Here is an 18,011-nt window from a genome sequence, read left to right on the forward strand (position 1 = left end):
CGTAGGTAGGGAGTTCCTGGGCCAAAGGGGAGAAAATGGAGTCCAGATAGGTGGAGATGAGTTCGGTGGGGCAGGAACAGGCTGAGACAATGGGTCGACCAGGGCAGGCAGGTTTGTGGATTTTGGGAAGGAGATAGAAACGGGCCGTGCGGGGTTGGGGAACAATGAGGTTGGAGGCTGTGGGCTGGAGGTCTCCTGAGGCAATGAGGTCATGAATAGTGTTGGAGATGATGGTTTAGTGCTCGGGGGTGGGGTCATGATCAAGGGGGTGGTAGTTGGTGGTGTCGCAGAGTTGGCGTTTGGCCTCGGCGATGTCGAGGTCAGTGCACCATACTACCACTGCGTCACCCTTGTCTGCGGGTTTGATGGTGAGGTTGGGGTTGGAGCGGAGGGAGTGGAGGGCTGCCCGTTCTGCGGGGGAGAGGTTGGAGTGGGTGAGAGGGGTGGAAGGGGTTGAGGCTGTTAATGTCTCGACAGCAGTTGGAGATGAAGAGGTCGAGGGAAGGTAGGAGGCCTGGGGGTGGTGTCCAGGAGGAGGACTTGTGTGGGAAATGGGCGAAGGGGGGGGGTTAGGTTGATGAAAGCACTGTGGATTTGGAAAGGAATACTTGTACCTGTATAGAACTTTTCATGACTACAGAACACACCAAAGTGAGATTGTTCAAATACAGTAGAACGCAGCAGGCAACGTGTGCATACAAAGCTTCTACAAGTTGTTACCTGATGATGATGATCAGGTAATGTGATTTTGCAATGCTGACCAAGTGATTGATGTCAATTAAGATACTAGAGCTAATGCTCCTTCTCCTCTTCCAAAACAGTATCAAAAGGATTCATTACGCCCATCAGAATTGCAATATTTTTCCACCAGATAAGGGTTCCAAATAAAGCAATGAGCAGTGGTCAACATTTTGTACTCAACCCTTATCATCATACATTCTAAAGTGCTCAAAGAAGTGTAAATCAAACCAAATCTGACACTGAGTCATGTAAGGTGATAACAGGTCTAAAGACAGGAAGAGAGGCAGAGATGATGGCCTTTGACAGCTGAAGGCACAGTAACCAGTGCTAAAATGATCAAACTCAGGAATACTCAATGAGGTCAAAGTTAGAACAGCACAGCACTTAGTATGATTTTGGGCCTCAAAAGATTACAGAGATAGCAAGGGAGTGATGGAAGGATTTGGAAACAAGAACGAGAATACAGCTGTGAGATTGTTTAACTGGAGGCCAATGTAGATCACTGCGGACACATAGGCAATGGATGAACAGATTTAGTGCAATTGGCAAGACCATGCAAATGCCACATGAGGACGAATGGACACTGTGCAACAATCAGACCCAGTTGGGAAGAACTTCAGCAGTAAAGGCCATTCAGCCACCGATCATCAGGTAAGCGCCCGCCCAGGCAGCCTCAACAACTTCAAATCAGCACACAGAAACTGACAGCCAGGTTCCATACCCACGAAGACACCCTCAACCGTGCTTTCAGTTCATGTTGCGTTACATATGAGCCACCACACTGTTCTGTACCTGTAAACTCTTCCTTACTATCCTGTTTTGACACTATTGCCTGGACAAATTGTTATGAATTCTCTACCTTAATTAGTTGGTAGTTTTGGAATACTTTTTACTTTGGTTAGGCCCTCTGTATGTGACTGCTATACCTATCATGTTATTCCAGTAATTTGGTTTGTCTCCTGCGCCACCTCATTTTAATTTTTTGTAATTATCTCTCCGCCTCATCTAATTCACTTGTTATTTCAGCTGTTAACACTTTACTCACACTGCCTGGCACTCGATCATCTGCACAGACCTATTATTCAGCCAGTCAACACTCCACTCACACCATTTCTATGACTTGTGATCTCTCTGCCTATAAATTCTAAACCCGTGTGCTTCTCTTTCACTTCACCTGAAGGGGCAGTGTTTTATAGAATCCCTACACAGTGTGGAAGAAGGCCATTCAGCCCATTGAGAATACACTGACCCTCTGAGGAGTATCCCACCTCCTACACCATCCCTATATTTCCCACCCTAGACACTATCGGCAATTTAGCATAGGCAATCCAACTAACCCGTACATCTTTGAACTGTGGGAGAAAACCAGAGCATCCAGAGAAAGCCCACACAGACGCGTGGAGAATATGCAAACTCCACACAGTCGCCTGAGGCGGGAATCAAACCTGGGTCCCAGGCACTGTGATGAAGCAGTGCTAACCACTGTGCCACCATGCCACTTTGAAAGTTTGAGAATTCAAATAAACCTGCTGAACTGTAACTTGCCGTCATCCACATCTGACCTGAAATAGCACACTGCTCTAGTGGTTAACAGTTCTGATAAAAGGTCAATGGACTCAAAATGTTAACACTGCCTTCTTCCATAAATATGCCCAGATCTGCTGAATTTCAGCAAGAATTTCTGTTTTTGTTTCAGTGCTTTAGACTCAGATAGTTTCAAGGCAAATGCTAAGGAACAGAGCATGCACCTGGGACTAGTCTTCCCTTTATGAGCTGTTTTTTAAATGCACGGAACCTTTAAATTATTAGTGGTGCAACACTTGCAGGAACAATCCTTCCATCGCTGCAGCTTAATAGGGACGTAACAGAGCTGAAAACAACAGGCAGAATCTTGAGACCTCTCAAGTTTGATGTTGGAGGTGATATTTGATCAAGTGGAAACCCTGCCATTACTCATCTCCAATGTGATTAAGTCTGCGGTGCAAAAACAACGTACCAAATGAGGCAATTCATGCTCTGCTGCTTTCAACCCAGTGGCAGGCAAGAGACTTACTATGTGTGAGTGCATAACAAGCAAATGCGAGGGCACTTGCCCTTGCTACTGGTTCCTTTTACATTCACAGTAGATACTTAAGAAATTAGCTCAGAACAAAGATACATCGTTATGGAGCAGGATTCTAATGAGGGGACAATCTAACTATAATTAACTAAAGGAAATTAATGAAAGTATCAGATTGAAACGAAATAAAGATACATAATGTGGGAAACCAGAGAATGGGAAATATTTAGAAAGCCAGCAAAAGACAATCAACAAAAAAAAGGGATAAGATAAACTACTAGGGAAAACTAAGAAGTAATATTTAAAAAAAAGGCAGCAAAAGCTTCCTTGAATATATAAGCAAGAGAGGTCAAAATGAACATATAACCCTTAGAGAATGAGGCTGGTGATATAATAACGATGGACCAGGAGATGGCAGAAGAGTTGAATAAATATTGTCCTATACCGTAAAGAGTGATGCACACTTACAGCATTCCTAAATGACAATAAATACAACATCCATCACTTGTGAAAAGGTATTAGAGAAACTAATTAGGCTAAAGGTCAATAAGTCTCCTGTTGGATTACATTCTAAGAAATAGCTGCACAAACAGTGGATGCATTGGTAGCAATCTTCCAAGAATCCTTGGATTTGGGAAAAGTCCGTGAGACTGGAAAACTGCCAATATAACATCCTTATTCAAAAAGGGAAGGAGACACAATAAAAGATAACTATAGGCCAATAGCTTAACATGTCACTGGAAAAATCTGAGAGTCTATAATATACGGATGCAAATAAAAAAACAAGGATAAGTAAACAGCTTCATAAAAAGAGAAATCATGTCTAATTCTGGGTGAATGCAGAGTCACCAAGCTTGCAAATAACAAAAATACATGGGAAGGTAAACAGTGAAAATACCAAGACAGGGATATAGGTTGAGTAAGTGGACAAAAACTGGGCAAATGGAAGATATGTGAGGCAATGCATTGTGGGAGGTAGATCGGAATAGGTGAATATTATTCTAACAGGGATTGCAAAAAGCAACAGCAAATAGATTTGGGGGTCTCACGCATGAATTACAAAAAGTTGGCATACAATTCAGCAGGTAACAGTGAGGGCAAATGGACTGTTGGCCTTTATTTCAAAGTAAGTGGAGTGAAAGGGAAATTTGGCAAAACTATTATAAAAATACTAATGACAACAGATCTGGATTACTGTTAACAGTTTTAGTCCCGATCTCAGGGAAGATATACACTGGAGGCAGTCCAGAGCAGATTCACTTGGCTGATTCTGGGTAATGAAGGATCTTGTGAAGAGACTGCTTGTAATCCTTGGATTTAAGAACACAGAGAAAACCTAACTGAAATATAAGACTGCCGGAGAGCTTGATAGGGTAGTTGCAATAGGCTGCCTCTCTTGTACAAGTGTCCAGAACTAGACAGTACAATCTGTTTTTATCCTGTTTTGGGCAGTGCTGAGGAATATTTTCTGAGGACAGTGAATTTGTTGTGGTTGGTTCGCTCACTGAGCTGGTTTGTTAGTCCGCAGAAATTTCATTACCCAGTAGGGTGGTGGCCTGTCTGCGCAGGCCAGGTCAGCGAGTGAACCAACTCAAGAACCTTAGTGAATCTGTGGAATTCTTTATTGCTGAGGACTGTCGAAGCTGGCCATTAAGCGTATTCAAAGCTAGGATAGACAGATTTTTAATCAGTAATGGATCAAAGATTACAGGAAGATAGGAAAGTGTATTTAAGATTATCAGACCAGCTAAGTTCTGACTTGGTGGTGGGGCAGATAGAATGGGATGAATGGCCTGTTTTTGCTCCTATACCTTGTGATCATCACTCTGGTCTGTGACCCACTGACAACTGGATGCTTGTCAGCCTGACAGCAGGTTCCACATCCCTAATGATAAAAGCTGCAAGCTACTGATTAGTTATTATCTGTTGTGGGCACAAAGTCTGATCCCTAGGTCTTGCCCACGGCTGGCGTGTCAAATGCCCAAGAGAACAAGATGTGATAAGTCTTTCTCCAAAAAGGCAACGTAGGGCTCTCCCCAGCCAGTGCCCCTTACAAAATTCCACCCAATGACTTTGAACCTCCTCTTATTATTTGGAGGAAATATTTGCTCATCCTGTACTAGGTGTCATTCAAGCAAAGTGACAATGTATTCACAGTGGTAGGCAGGACATATTCAACACCAATCCCTGAGGAATCCTCTTGAAGGCGACTTCATGTATTCAATGGCTCCTTCTTCAGTCTGACTATTTCATTGGTTATGTGATATAATCACATAGCAACATAGCCTTGAGGACATGTTAACATATAGGGTATTTGGACTCACGGGTGCACAATTAGAAAGGTTCATCAATACCTTCAATAATCATCAGCAATCCATTAAAGCCACAAAACACAGGAAACTATTGATTTCCTGGTAATTATGTTGGCACAACAAGCATTTTTCTTTCAAAGTAATGACACACAAAAAGCCACTCAAAACACATTTGCCAGATTGGTGAGGTCATAGCTAACACATTTCCATCACATTCACAAAGTAGATTTCATTTTTTCTTTAAACGTGCCTCAGATCTCCATTTAACAACTTACCCAAGCATTGAGTCTAACAGCATTCACTGCATTTTCCCCAAATAGTAGTCACTGAACATATACAGCCTTAAAGTGGACACTCTATATTAATATGTGAGCAATTAATTATTTGGGCGATTTCAACTTTTCCTTGCTTCCAGCTATCTGACTTTGGTTTTGTTGCTAAGTTTGAAACTTTTCTCTTTGTGGCTTTCCCCGTTTCCTGTCTTGGCAGCTTTTCAACGCTTCCTGACCACACTTTCAGCCTCCTGCCTCCTCTTTCACGATCCTTGCTGCCCCATCTGTTTCCTCTTACCACCACTGCAGTTTCATCAGACGGTTCCTAGCAGCCTTTTCCCAAACACCTGACAGCTACATAGTCTCCCTCTCTCTCTCACACACACCTTGTGGCATCTTTCTCTCCTGAAGTAACCCCCATCTCCCCAGAACCCTCTTGATTCAATGGGCAGATGGCAAAAAGGCCGTCTCTGGCTCCAGAGACCGGTCACAGTCTTAAGGTGGCAAATCAGTTGGCCCTGGCCCTCTTCCCAGAGCATCAGCCACCACTTACGTCACCTCCTGCAGGATGTCACCAGAAGACAGTCTCCTCCTCTTCCTTGTCAGCATTCTGAAGGAGCTGTTCCCTTCTCCAGTCCCAATGTCTCCCCACACCCCCATGGCACTTTCCCATGCAATCGCAGATTGTGCAACACCTGTCCTTTCTCTTCCTCCTTCCTCACTATGCAAGGCTCCAGGCACACCTTTTAGATGAAGCAACAACCTACCTATACTTCACTCTATCTAGTCTGCTGTATTCCCTGCTCACAACGTGGTCTACTTTACACTGAGGAGACAAAACGCAGAATGGGCAACCACTTTGCAGAACGTCTATGTTCTGACTGCAAAATGACCTGAGCTTCCTGTTGCTTGCCACTTCAACACACGACTGTGCGCCCTGGCCAACCTCTGTCTCAGGCTTACTAATGTGAAGCTCAGGGCGGACTTGGCTTCCAGTCCCACTTCGTTCTCTAGCTTGTTCAATGTAAAAACAAAAATAGAAACTTCTCTTCCTTTTGGACATTAAGGAATGCAAGCTGCAACAAGAGGTTATCTCAGGCCACTCTGGAACATGCTTTCCCTGACTCCATTTCTTCTCCCAACCCTAAAGTGTCAGGTTTTTATTATCACTTCTGCTCTCTGATACTGAATGTTTTGCATCTCCATCACAATGAATTTTGTGCATGACATGGTGAATTCTTCGCACCTGTTTTTTGGACAAGTTCTTCTGCCAACTCCACAGACCCGTTCACTCACCTCCAATACTGTCACTACAGCTTAACTCCTCCTAAAGGCTTTTTAATCTGTTTTCATTGAGAATGGTCAATACAACATCAGTTGTCTTAATTTGTCTGCCACCCTCGCCCATTCAACCTCCCTCCCTCTGAACTGACTGTACTCTATGCTCTCAGCTCCAACTTTATAGCTGAGTCAACAAGGGTGGTGCTGTTGTTATCTAATGTTCTAACCTCTACATTGTGGAGTTTGAGTGCCTGTTCTGGGACATATCCTATCTCCACTTGGATCATGACCCCACCATTGAACTTCAGGCTATTTGTAGTCACAATGGACACTAATTTATCTTATCTGGTAATCTGTTGCCCAAGTATGCCTTTTCTACGAAAATATCAAAGCTAGCCAACTCACTGCATTATCAATACACTCTAGATAATCAAAATGATAGAAAGTATCACTGATTGTATTACCTTGAGGCACTATGCAATAACAACTTGCTCATTAATGCCTTTTGGGATTCCCCAGTCCGATTCAACTTCTTACCTCAATACAGCCTTGTTTCAAACTTGGATAAAGCAAAGCAGAACTCAGGATATGAGGAGATGGTCAATACCACTGCCATCAGGGCAACACTGGCTGAACGTGGCATTAACAAACCCAAGTCAAAGGGAATCAGAGGGAAACATCTCTGATTGGAGAATATGTACCTAACACGAGGGAAGATAGGTGCAGTTGCTGAAGGTCAGACATCTAATTTCCAGAATATTACAGCAGGAGTTCGTCAGGCTAGTGTCCTAAGTCTGAACACCTTTGGGGGCTTCATCCACAATCTTCCCTGAACTTAAGATCAAAAGTGGGGGTGTCCACTGATCACCGCATGATGTTCAGCATTACTCACACAGATATTGACGCAGTCCATATCTATATGTAACAAGACATGGACAACACCCAGGCTTGGTCTGACCAGCAGCACGTAACAATGATTATCTCCAGTAAGAAATTCAAATCTTCTTTGCTTAACACCCAATTGCATCTTCCCTGAATCCCAACCTTGCTCCCCACCACCACCCAACCGCCCTCACTTGCGGAATCAACATCATGCAACATTGATCAGAAAGTGAACTGGACCAGCCAATAAGGAGGTCAGGGGGTTGGGAATTCTTCAGACAGTAACTCACCTAACTCCCCAATCCCTAAATATCATCCAGGAGGCTCAAATTAGGAATGTACTGAAGAGTCTTCACTTGGGTCAATGAGAGTAGCTTCAATAAAGTTCAAGAAGTTGTTTACTAGGTCAAAAGGAGCCCATTTCATTTACATGCTGTCTACCACTGACACACATTGGCAGCAGTATGTACCACTTTCACAATACAGTGCAGCAATTCAAGGTTCCTTTGACAGGATTCCCTAAATCCACAATTTCTACCACCTAGACAGACAAGGCAAGCAGACTCTGGGGAACAATATCAACTTCAAGTTCCCATCCCAAACAAACCACAATTTACATTTGGAATTATGACACTTTTCAATCACGATGAGGCGCTTGATCAAAATCCTTAAACAACACTGTGGGTCTACTTACATAGAGGAATTGTGGGTCTACTTACATAGAGGAATTAAGGGTTATGGTGAGCAGGCGGGTAAGTGGAGCGGAGTCGCAAAAAGATCAGCCATGATCTTGCTGAAAGGTGGCCAGGCTCGAGGGGCCAGATGGCCTACTCCTGCTCTTAGTTCTCATGCTCTTATAAGATGAACTGTAGTTCAGCACAACGTTCACAATAGTAATTAGAGAGGAGCAATAAATGCTGGCCTAGACAGCAATGTTTTAATCCTTGAACAAACAAATTAAAAATTAGAGGAATATTTTTAAATGACTTCAAAGCATTGGTATTTAGAGGAATCCAGGGACATGTGTACACAAATCACAAAGTTAATACACAGCTACAGCAAATAGTATGCTGGCCTTGACTTGCAGTTTAAGGAGAAGGAATAGGACCTTAGGCATACCTCACTAAAGTAAGTATTATGCAAAGTTCTGGTCTCCTGACCTAAAAAAGGACATACTTGTTTTGCAGAGAGTGTTGGATGGTTCACATTGACTGCTAGCATGATAGAGCTGGCCACAGAATAGGTTGAGTAGAATCGACTTATATATGACGCACTTTACAGAAATAAGAGGTTACTTCTTTGAATCAAAGTTATTAAAGGCTCAAAAAGATTGAAGACAAAAGGCTAGTCTTTTCAGCCAATGAATACTTGTGAGGGGACACTACTTCAAAATAACATCTCATTCGGGACTGCGAAAAGGAGAAAACAGCTTCACTCAGAAGTTACAAACCTTTGACAATCGCTACGTAAAAAGTTGTGGATGCATTCACAAGCACATTTAAGCCTCAAATTGACAGACAGGAATATGAAGATCAAGCCAGAAAGTGATACTGATGTAAAAGCTCAGCAATGAATTCACTGAATATTGGAGGCTTGATGGGCCCTCTGGCCTATTTTTATTCCTATTTATATTTTTATGCAACATAAATGAAGCCAGAAGTAACTTATTACATGAAATCAACAACATTAATGTTCAAGATTATAGTAAGGCGAGTTCAAAACATATTCAAATAATTCAGTGCAGTCCTCAGGTTACAGGAATTGGACACATGTTGCTCATACTTATTAATACTACGAGAAGGAATGAACAAACTGCAGCCAAGTGGGATGGCACAGAAATCAGTGGACACAGAGGTCTTACAGGAACAGAAATTTTATGTTGGAACTAACCATACAAAATAATGTACAGTATGAGGCTGTGGCACAAAATTCAAATCTTGTTCATTACATACAACCCTGGATACATTCTAAGGGTCTCCAATGCATCGGACATTACTATATAATAAAAGCACAGACCATTCCTCAAGTATACCACACCAGGATCTCAAACCATGACAATACAAATGTGCAAGACTGACATCCTACATGTGCTGATATCAAGATTAGGTTCTGCCTCCACAGTTGAACATTGCCAATCGCATTGACAACAATTTTGAAAGATACAGAAAGCTGGCCATTGATGATGCATTTCCACCTTCTACATGAAGTCAGTGTCTTCAGAAAAGGGGTGTAAACAGGGTAAAAATGCATTGGTCTTTGTGACAGATATTTGGAGCCCAATGTACAGACTTTGTCACATTATTACTATGATTGCCATCCCTCAGCCAAATCAAATTACTGCCAATGAGACTTCACTGCTCAAACTGCACCTACATTGAGGAGCTGCACCTACATTTTGCAAAAGAGAACAAAGTAGGTTAAGTTGTGGGCAGTAATTCAGCTTCAGCACCTTATAGCATGCACACGACACCACTGGATTTCAGAGTCTCATGAAATGAATCTACCACTGTTTGAGTCAAAAGGATTAGACGATACGGAATCTGTTGTTGATAAAATATTCAACCAGGAGTGGAATACCAACTGTGTATTATACAAACCACAGACTCCAAAGTGTGATATTCTTGGTGTTTATATGACACATTTCACATTCTCAAATCATAACAAAGTGCACCAGAGCCAAAGATTTGATTCTGAATTCCAGCCCGTATATAAAGTGGAGCCAACAATCTACACACATGCAAGATGATAATAACCAATTCAAAATGGGATCTTACGGCTTAGTACGTTTTGAGAATGTTGAAAGAAGATAAATTTTGGTCAAGACGGTTACACTATAATGGGGTTTTATGTTTCCAATGAGTCACAGACCATGCATCAACTTAATACCTAATCATGCAAGATGGTAACTTCAACAATGAACCACTCCCTCAAATGTGCAAAGAAGAATCAGCCTGGATTGCACACTTATCCACAAGAGAGGTTTAGACTCAAGGTTCTGATCTACGGCATGCACGCTACCATGTCAGGAAGCCATCATAAGGTTTGGCAGGCAGTTATTCTATCAGCCACCTAACACATGCATAATAGATCCTAGAAAAACCCGTGTTGCTGGCGTCAAGAGTTTCATGTGGCGTACCGCTGAGTTTGAAAGAATGCAGTCTGTGTTGTGCTAATACTAGTCCAAAATCGCGAAGGGCGATTTAATCCAAGTATCCAAAGGTGGCTGCAGCAATAGTAACTATGAATTGAGAACTGGACGCAAACTGAAAAAGCAAAACAATTCAAGGCTACAAGGCAAAGGTAAGTGGACCAATTGGATAGCTCCTTCAAGCAGGCTGAAGGATTCATTTTGTAGGCTGAATTTCCCACACTATAATCAAACAGGGTCCTTACTGAAAAGAAAGTTCTTAATTTGTTTTCCTTTCCTAGTGACTGCTGGGTAGCTTTATTTGTCAAGTACATGCATGTTGTCAAAGTTAGGCTCACCTGTGGTATTCCAAATATAATCACTGCCCTGCATCCACTTCTTTGTTCAAGAAGCCCAAAGCAGCAAATGAAGAATTAATGCCAGTGAGTTCTTCATCATCGGAAAATAAAGTGTGAAAGTGGTAATGCAGCATGAACAAAGATTTTGAAAAAGTTACCTCAAAAAAGTTATTTAAGAATGTTAATTAAATGGGCAAGGATATGTTCAAGATGGTTTATGCGTCCAAATACAATCGAGCACCAGCCTCATTTATCGTGGCCCTCAAGGCAGGATCCCGCCACGTGACACATATACAAAATATGTGAAAGGCAAGAATCTAAGATTCCAGCATACTGACAACCAGCAAACGGAGAAAAACCTTTTAAAAATGAAATTATACCATTAATTATTATGCAACTGGGAAGGGGAGACATACAATTCTTTGGCAACAGCATGATCATGAGCACAGTGCAAAAAGGCAATGCCTTAAAAGAAACTTGCTTGTTCAGAAGGTGACAAATGTGAAGTAGGTTGTAGTTTCTTCACTGAATTAAAAACAATAGTCACAGCTGGCACAAAAATAATTTTTTGAACTCCATACTAGAAATAGTGTTTGTAGACAAATTAGGTGAGCAGTAATTAATTTACTGAAGGCTGTGACCAGGCTACATAAGAAAAATTTATGCTGGCCAAAAGATTCATTCCAAGCATAAGCTTTACAGAATAATGAAAGTCCAAGAAATGCACAGTAACCTATTTTCAGAAATGGGTTGAGAATGACAAAACAATGATGCTTAATGAATATCTCACCCAAGAAAGAGCAGATGGCTCAGATTTACAGTTTGCATTAACTGTACATTTTGAAATGCTGGCACATGCTTCACCAGGATTTTGAGTGTAGAGATAGTCCTTGTGCTTTTACTGTGTCCTGCATATTTGATGATTCCACACATTACAATTTGAGAATAAGCTTCAGAAAGAAAGAGTCATTTGCTCTTAAATACACTGAAACAAATCCTCTCTAAAGTAAAATTGCTGAAGCAGAACAAACAGAATTCACCAATCGGCTACATCATCCCAAGAACACAACAGTTCTGATGTTGCGAATCCTAAGAGGACAGCTCCACTCCTGACTTTGTAGAAGTCACATAGTCACAACAGACTATTTAATCCATCCATGTTGCCACAACTTTGTATGGTGCTCATGCACCACAGGTTACTACGTACACAAGTGCTCCCTGAAATACCATTCTGATTTAAGCCATGGAAAAATGGCAAAATATATTACCAAAGTGGGAGGCCTTCAAAAATGAGATAACAAGAGTCCAGAGACAGTGTGTTTCTGTTAGCATAAAGGGCAAGGCTGCTAGGTGTAGGGACTGCTGAATGAGTAGAGAAATTAGGGCTCCGGTCAAGGAAAAAAAAAGGAGTCTATTATCAGGTAGAGACAACTGGAATTGAGTGAATCCCTAGAAGAGTATAAGTCTACATCACAACTTAGTGGGAAGGTATAGAAGTGATTGCTGAGGACCTTTGCAAAGATATTTGTTTCATCAATAGGCGCAGGTGAGGTGCCAGAAGATTGGAGATTGGCTAATTATGCCATTATTTATGAAAGGTGATAAGTAAAAGCCTGGGAACTAAAGACTAGTGAACCTGACATCAATGGTGGCTAAACCGTTGGAACAGATTCAAAGGGACAGGATTTGCATGTATTTGGAAAGGCAAGAACTGATTAAGGAGAATCAATATGGCTTTGTGTGTGAGAAACTATGACTAATGAGCATGGCGGGGTGGGGCAGAGAGGAAACACGTTAAATCATCAGGCTGCCATCCAACAATTCAATTATCAACTATCACAGACAAAAAAGTCAGGTGCAAGCAAGGATGGACACTGGACGATGAGAAGAAAGTGGTCAGAGGACAGCTCTCGAGTAATGATCACAGCTAAATTGAGTGAAAAGATTACAACAACGACTGAGAGTAAGTTCCAGATTCTGGGAAACTTGAATGACTTTATCCTAGCACATTGCTGCCAATTAATGCATTCAAAGCACCTCAACTTTATCCATGGCTCAGGGGGAAGTGTAGAGAAATCTATAGCAAATATACACACAATCCATGAGAACATTATGCTTTGAATTCCAGTGTCAGAGACTTAAACATGTCCACAATTAGATGGAATTTCTTGTAGCCAGTTCAAACATATCCTCTGTAGTGATGAGAATAACTAAAATCTTGCTGGAGTTGCAGTAAACATACCAGTCACATGGCTGTTCATGCTATCTGGGCAATGGGAAGAAACTAATCCAATGATATCAGCCACAGTTTCAATTACGAATTTCAGCAAGCCTCAGCTAGACTCGCAAAACCCACAGCATTCACATCTGTAAATGAGATATAGTGAAGCAGCAAATGAAGGAGCACCTCAGGAATCCCAAATCACCACACAATGGAGAACAACATCTATACTCTTTGTCATACATAGTACTGCATCCATGCCATGCTGCCGGTAAACAAGCACACTTCCTACCAGAGAAAGAATTAGTGTTTTTATAGACAGTCTTTTGTGATGTTCTAAAGCACAATATAAAAAAACTAAGCACATCCTAAATGATCAATTATCTTAAGAAAACGCAGCACCCAATCTGCAGACACTAAGGTCTCAAAAGAAGCAATGAGATTGACGACTAAATAAACTATTTTGCTTGATAGATAAATATTGGTCAGGGTACTAGAACAAGCCTGCCTTCTAAGCATGCCATGAGATATACTACATCCACCAGAGGGGGTAAACAAGGTCTCTGCTTAACATCTCATCAGCAAAGGGGCACTTCTAACAACATATAAACCAAAAGAACTTCAGATACTGTATATCAGGAACAAAAACAGAGGTTGCTGGAGAAGTTCAGCAGGTCTGGCAGCATCTGTGAAGAAAAAAATGAGAGTTAATGTTTTGGGTCCGGTGACCCCTCCTCAGAACTTCTAATAACATGCTCAGATCCCAGAGTGGGAATATGAACTCATGATCTTAAGAGCTGAGCATAGTACTTACAACTGAACTAGAACTAACACCTTCAAGGAAGGCGATGGCAGGCAGGAGACAAGAAACGCTCTAAGAAAATAAGACATCACTATGTTCCTTCTCTTGTCTGATGTTACTGCAGAGACAGAGGTGAGTTACCACTACAGAATCTTAGAAAAAATATCCACACACAAAATTAGCAGGGTGGGGAGTCAGGAACAGAATCAACAATCCTGAATTTTGCTCCTAACAACTTTATGTGTGGGTATCAGTTGGGGAATGGACTACAGTTACCAGCAATGTTGCCATGTCTAAATAACCTACTGTCATTAATTAACTGACCTACACAACAACCACTGTTGATGTGATAATTCTGGGTTTTATAAAATTCTAAACAAAAAGGATATGGCAATTCAGCTCCTGTATCTGCTCAGCCATTCAACAACAGCAGGGTTTTTTCCTGCTGGCCCTAACTCCACTTTTCCACCTGTCCCCCAGTAACCCTCAACTCTCTTGGAGATCCCAAATCTGTTTAACTCTGCCTCGAATATATTCAACAGCCCAACATCCACTGCTCTCGAGCATAATCCTAAGGATTAACATCCTTCAGAGAAAAGAAATAACTCATCTGTCGTACAAAGGAAACCCCTTATTTCTAAACTGTATCATCTAGATCTACATTCTCACAGAAGCAGAAATACGTGCCAGTCAAGCCCCTTGAGAATTTTTAAAAAAAATTTTCAACAAGATCGCCTCTCATTCTTTTAAAATACAATGAGTATGGCTCAACCTCCACAAACTTCCCTCCTAAGGCAATCCCTTCATTCCGGCAAATTAGTTCGGAGAAGGCTGTCTTCAGTGCACATAAGCCCCTCCTTAAGTACTCTGGTATTCTCAAGCTCTCTTTTGAATGGTTTGATTGAACCACCCTCTGGAGCAACAAGTTTTTCCACACATCGTCTTTGCTCCTTTTACCAAGTACTTGACATCCATGACAAAAACAGAAATTACTGCAGAAATTCAGCCGTTTGGTCTGCATCTATGGAGAGAAGAAGAAGTTAACGTTCTGATGAAGGGTCACCAGACTCAAAGCTGTTGTGATTTCTGTTGACAAGTCACCAGGCTCAAAACGTTAACTCTACTTTCCCTCCACAAATGCTGCCAAACTTGAGTTTCTCCAACAATTTCAGGTTTTGTTTGAGATTTCCAGCATCTGCAGTTTTGTTTTATTTCACTTAACGTCCGTGACCTCATTCTTGACCCTTTCACAATTGGAACAGCTCTCTACTATGTGAATATGAACAGAATTTTGACTATCGACTTCTACTGAACAACTCTCAGTCTCCTCTCCTCCAAGAAAAACAGTCTTAACTTCAACAAAGTCAAAATATTGCAGATACTGATATCTGACAAAAGCAGTGTACAGTAGAAATAGGTGTGGCAGCATCTGTGAAGAATGAAATAGAGTTAATGTTCAAGATGAGTTGAAGTGTCATATTGGACTCAAAATATTAACCGTTATTCTAACTTCTCCAAACTACCTTCATTCCTGACGTTCGTCATCCTGGAACCATTCTAGCAAATCTTTTCTGCACTCCCTCCAATGAAGGCAACATTCCACTCACGTTCTGATTACTTGCTGTGCCTACATCCTACTGTTTTGAGACTAACACACATCAACATACAGATCCCTCTGTAACACCGAATTCTGCAATGTTTCTCTATCTGAATAACATTACATTTCTAGTCTTCCCTTTAACTTATCCAACTCTTTCCACACAACGAATTTCTGTACAAAATGATAAATGTATTCTTGAGGTCTGCATCCCTACTCTGACTATTTTATCCTGAATTAAGTGTTGACATTTACCATTTCTGTACCATTCCATGGCCAAGAGATTCTTCCAAGATCTGGAGGAAGATCAAGATGCAAACCTCTGATGCTGATCAGTCTAGAGGCATTTTTTGACTAATATAATTTGAGCAGGAACAAGATGGAAAGAGTTAATGAAAGGGGGAAAGAAACTTGCATTGATTAGAAACGCCAACATTAAACAGTTAGGTTAAATGGCCAGTTTTGGTGCTGTGAATTGTGTACAAAGGTCACCTCCATTTGAGGATTTAGAAGCCCAAGGTTTTCACAATCCTCCCAACACCATCCAAGCAGATTTTTTTTGCTGATTTTTCAGAACACACCCGAGATTTCACCACCTCCTGTGTCTTGCTGACCAAAACAGGGAGCAGCATTTAAGTCTGGTTTGAACTGATCACTACACAACTTACTTCCTCCAAGTTGTACTTTGATGTTTTGGGTATACACTACGAGTACCATTTGCTTTGTGGACAGTAAGTTCACAGTAATTGGATACCACAAGGACAGTCTACATCTATTAACAAACCCAGGTGAACAGCTCAGAAAAGCTTTGTAGCAGGAAATTAAGAAAGTACAAGTAAGAAAACAAATATCACTTGGACCAACATTTTTTCATTTGTAGGGAAAAAACCTAGTATTTTCAATACTTAGAAAAACTCATGAGATTTGTCACCCCAAACAAATTATAGTACTCCCAAGCAGAAGTCTCACTCTCTAACAGCACTGCAAGATATATTAATGAAAGGGTTCCCAGTTCAATTCCTAAGTCAAGCCCAGTTAGCTAATCTTAATCAATGCAGACAGGAAGACAAGCTAAACACAGTTCTGGCACTACAAGAAAATGCATGCATGAGGATGGCAGCTAAGAGTATCAGGTAAAATCATCTTTGTCTCACCAGAGACCACAGGACTACACCCACATCAGAGACAGATCTATGGCAGTAGTTTAACCTGAGGGTCACTAGGTCTCAGGCAAGGGGAGAAGTTGAGGATCAGAGTCCTTCATGGAACCTCAGCTGGTGTGGGAACAGAACTCCTGCTGCTGGCATCATTCTATATTGCAAACCTGCTAACATAGCTAAATATCCCCTATTTTCCAACAAGTGTCTGATGGCTGTGATCCCCTAAATGGCTGAATCACCACCTCAGGATAAAACTTAGTGCTGCTGTGTTAAATTTTACATGAGAATAATTTCTTCTTGCTTGTGTCCATTATAAATTAGAAAGGTTGTTCATGGTCAGCACATTAAGTAATTGTTACCATATCTACTGGGACTTCAAAATTCACTTTAGCCTAAAACCCGAATCCAGTTGATCTCTGCAAGGAAAATGACAATAATCCGATTAGAACAGATACAAAAGTGTTTGCATCAATCGTACTGAATCCTGAAAAGCAGACTGAGTGCAAGTATCTTCTTTGCTATTTAGGGCACTTATCTTTACCCAATGTTTTGGTCCCCACTGCTTGCAATGAACTGGCAATCTGCCATGGCCTCGAGTTCAGAACAGACGTTCACATCTTTATGCCTTACAATCTTGGTTACAAGAGAATATATAGCAAACAAAAGTTTAATAAACGGTATAAACTCGTCCAGGATAACAGAATTATTAACTGAACTGCATCCTCTGTCATTAGTCCTATACCTTTTAAAATCATGAGTCAAACAATATTGCACACAAGATTAAAACTGAAGAAACATAATCCTAGAAAAAAAAAGTGAAAACTCATCAGCATTCCATTACACCTGCACCACTTTATGGTCATGTCATGGTACAAATTGCAATGCAGCTCGCGATACCATTCCTTAGGGTTGCAAGAACCGAATTTATTGCTAACTGATAACAAATCATGATCAGCAAGTGGTCTTGATCATTTCCTTTAAGAGAAAAATCAAAGGTAGGACTGCCACTTTGTTCTGCTGAAGATAGATGATTAATTAAAGCTAACCTTCTCAATATAGTTTCAGGCCGTCCAAGCTACAATGCTTTACATTTCACTAGAGAGATGATTCCCTGCACTGGCTGTCATCAATATCTAAGGAACATATCCTGATTCCTGCCCTGACATTTCAGCTTGAATCTCACATGTATAGGTACGTG

General features: G+C 41.2%; 1 protein-coding gene across 4 annotated transcripts in view; it reads right to left on the minus strand.

Moving 5' to 3' along the window:
- LOC125458520 (eukaryotic peptide chain release factor subunit 1) overlaps positions 1-18,011 on the minus strand; it is an 81,767-nt gene that overhangs the window by 42,590 nt on the left and 21,166 nt on the right. The window lies entirely within an intron of this gene.

This window comes from Stegostoma tigrinum, chromosome 13 (genome assembly GCF_030684315.1).
Source record: "Stegostoma tigrinum isolate sSteTig4 chromosome 13, sSteTig4.hap1, whole genome shotgun sequence".
Taxonomy (NCBI): domain Eukaryota; kingdom Metazoa; phylum Chordata; class Chondrichthyes; order Orectolobiformes; family Stegostomatidae; genus Stegostoma; species Stegostoma tigrinum.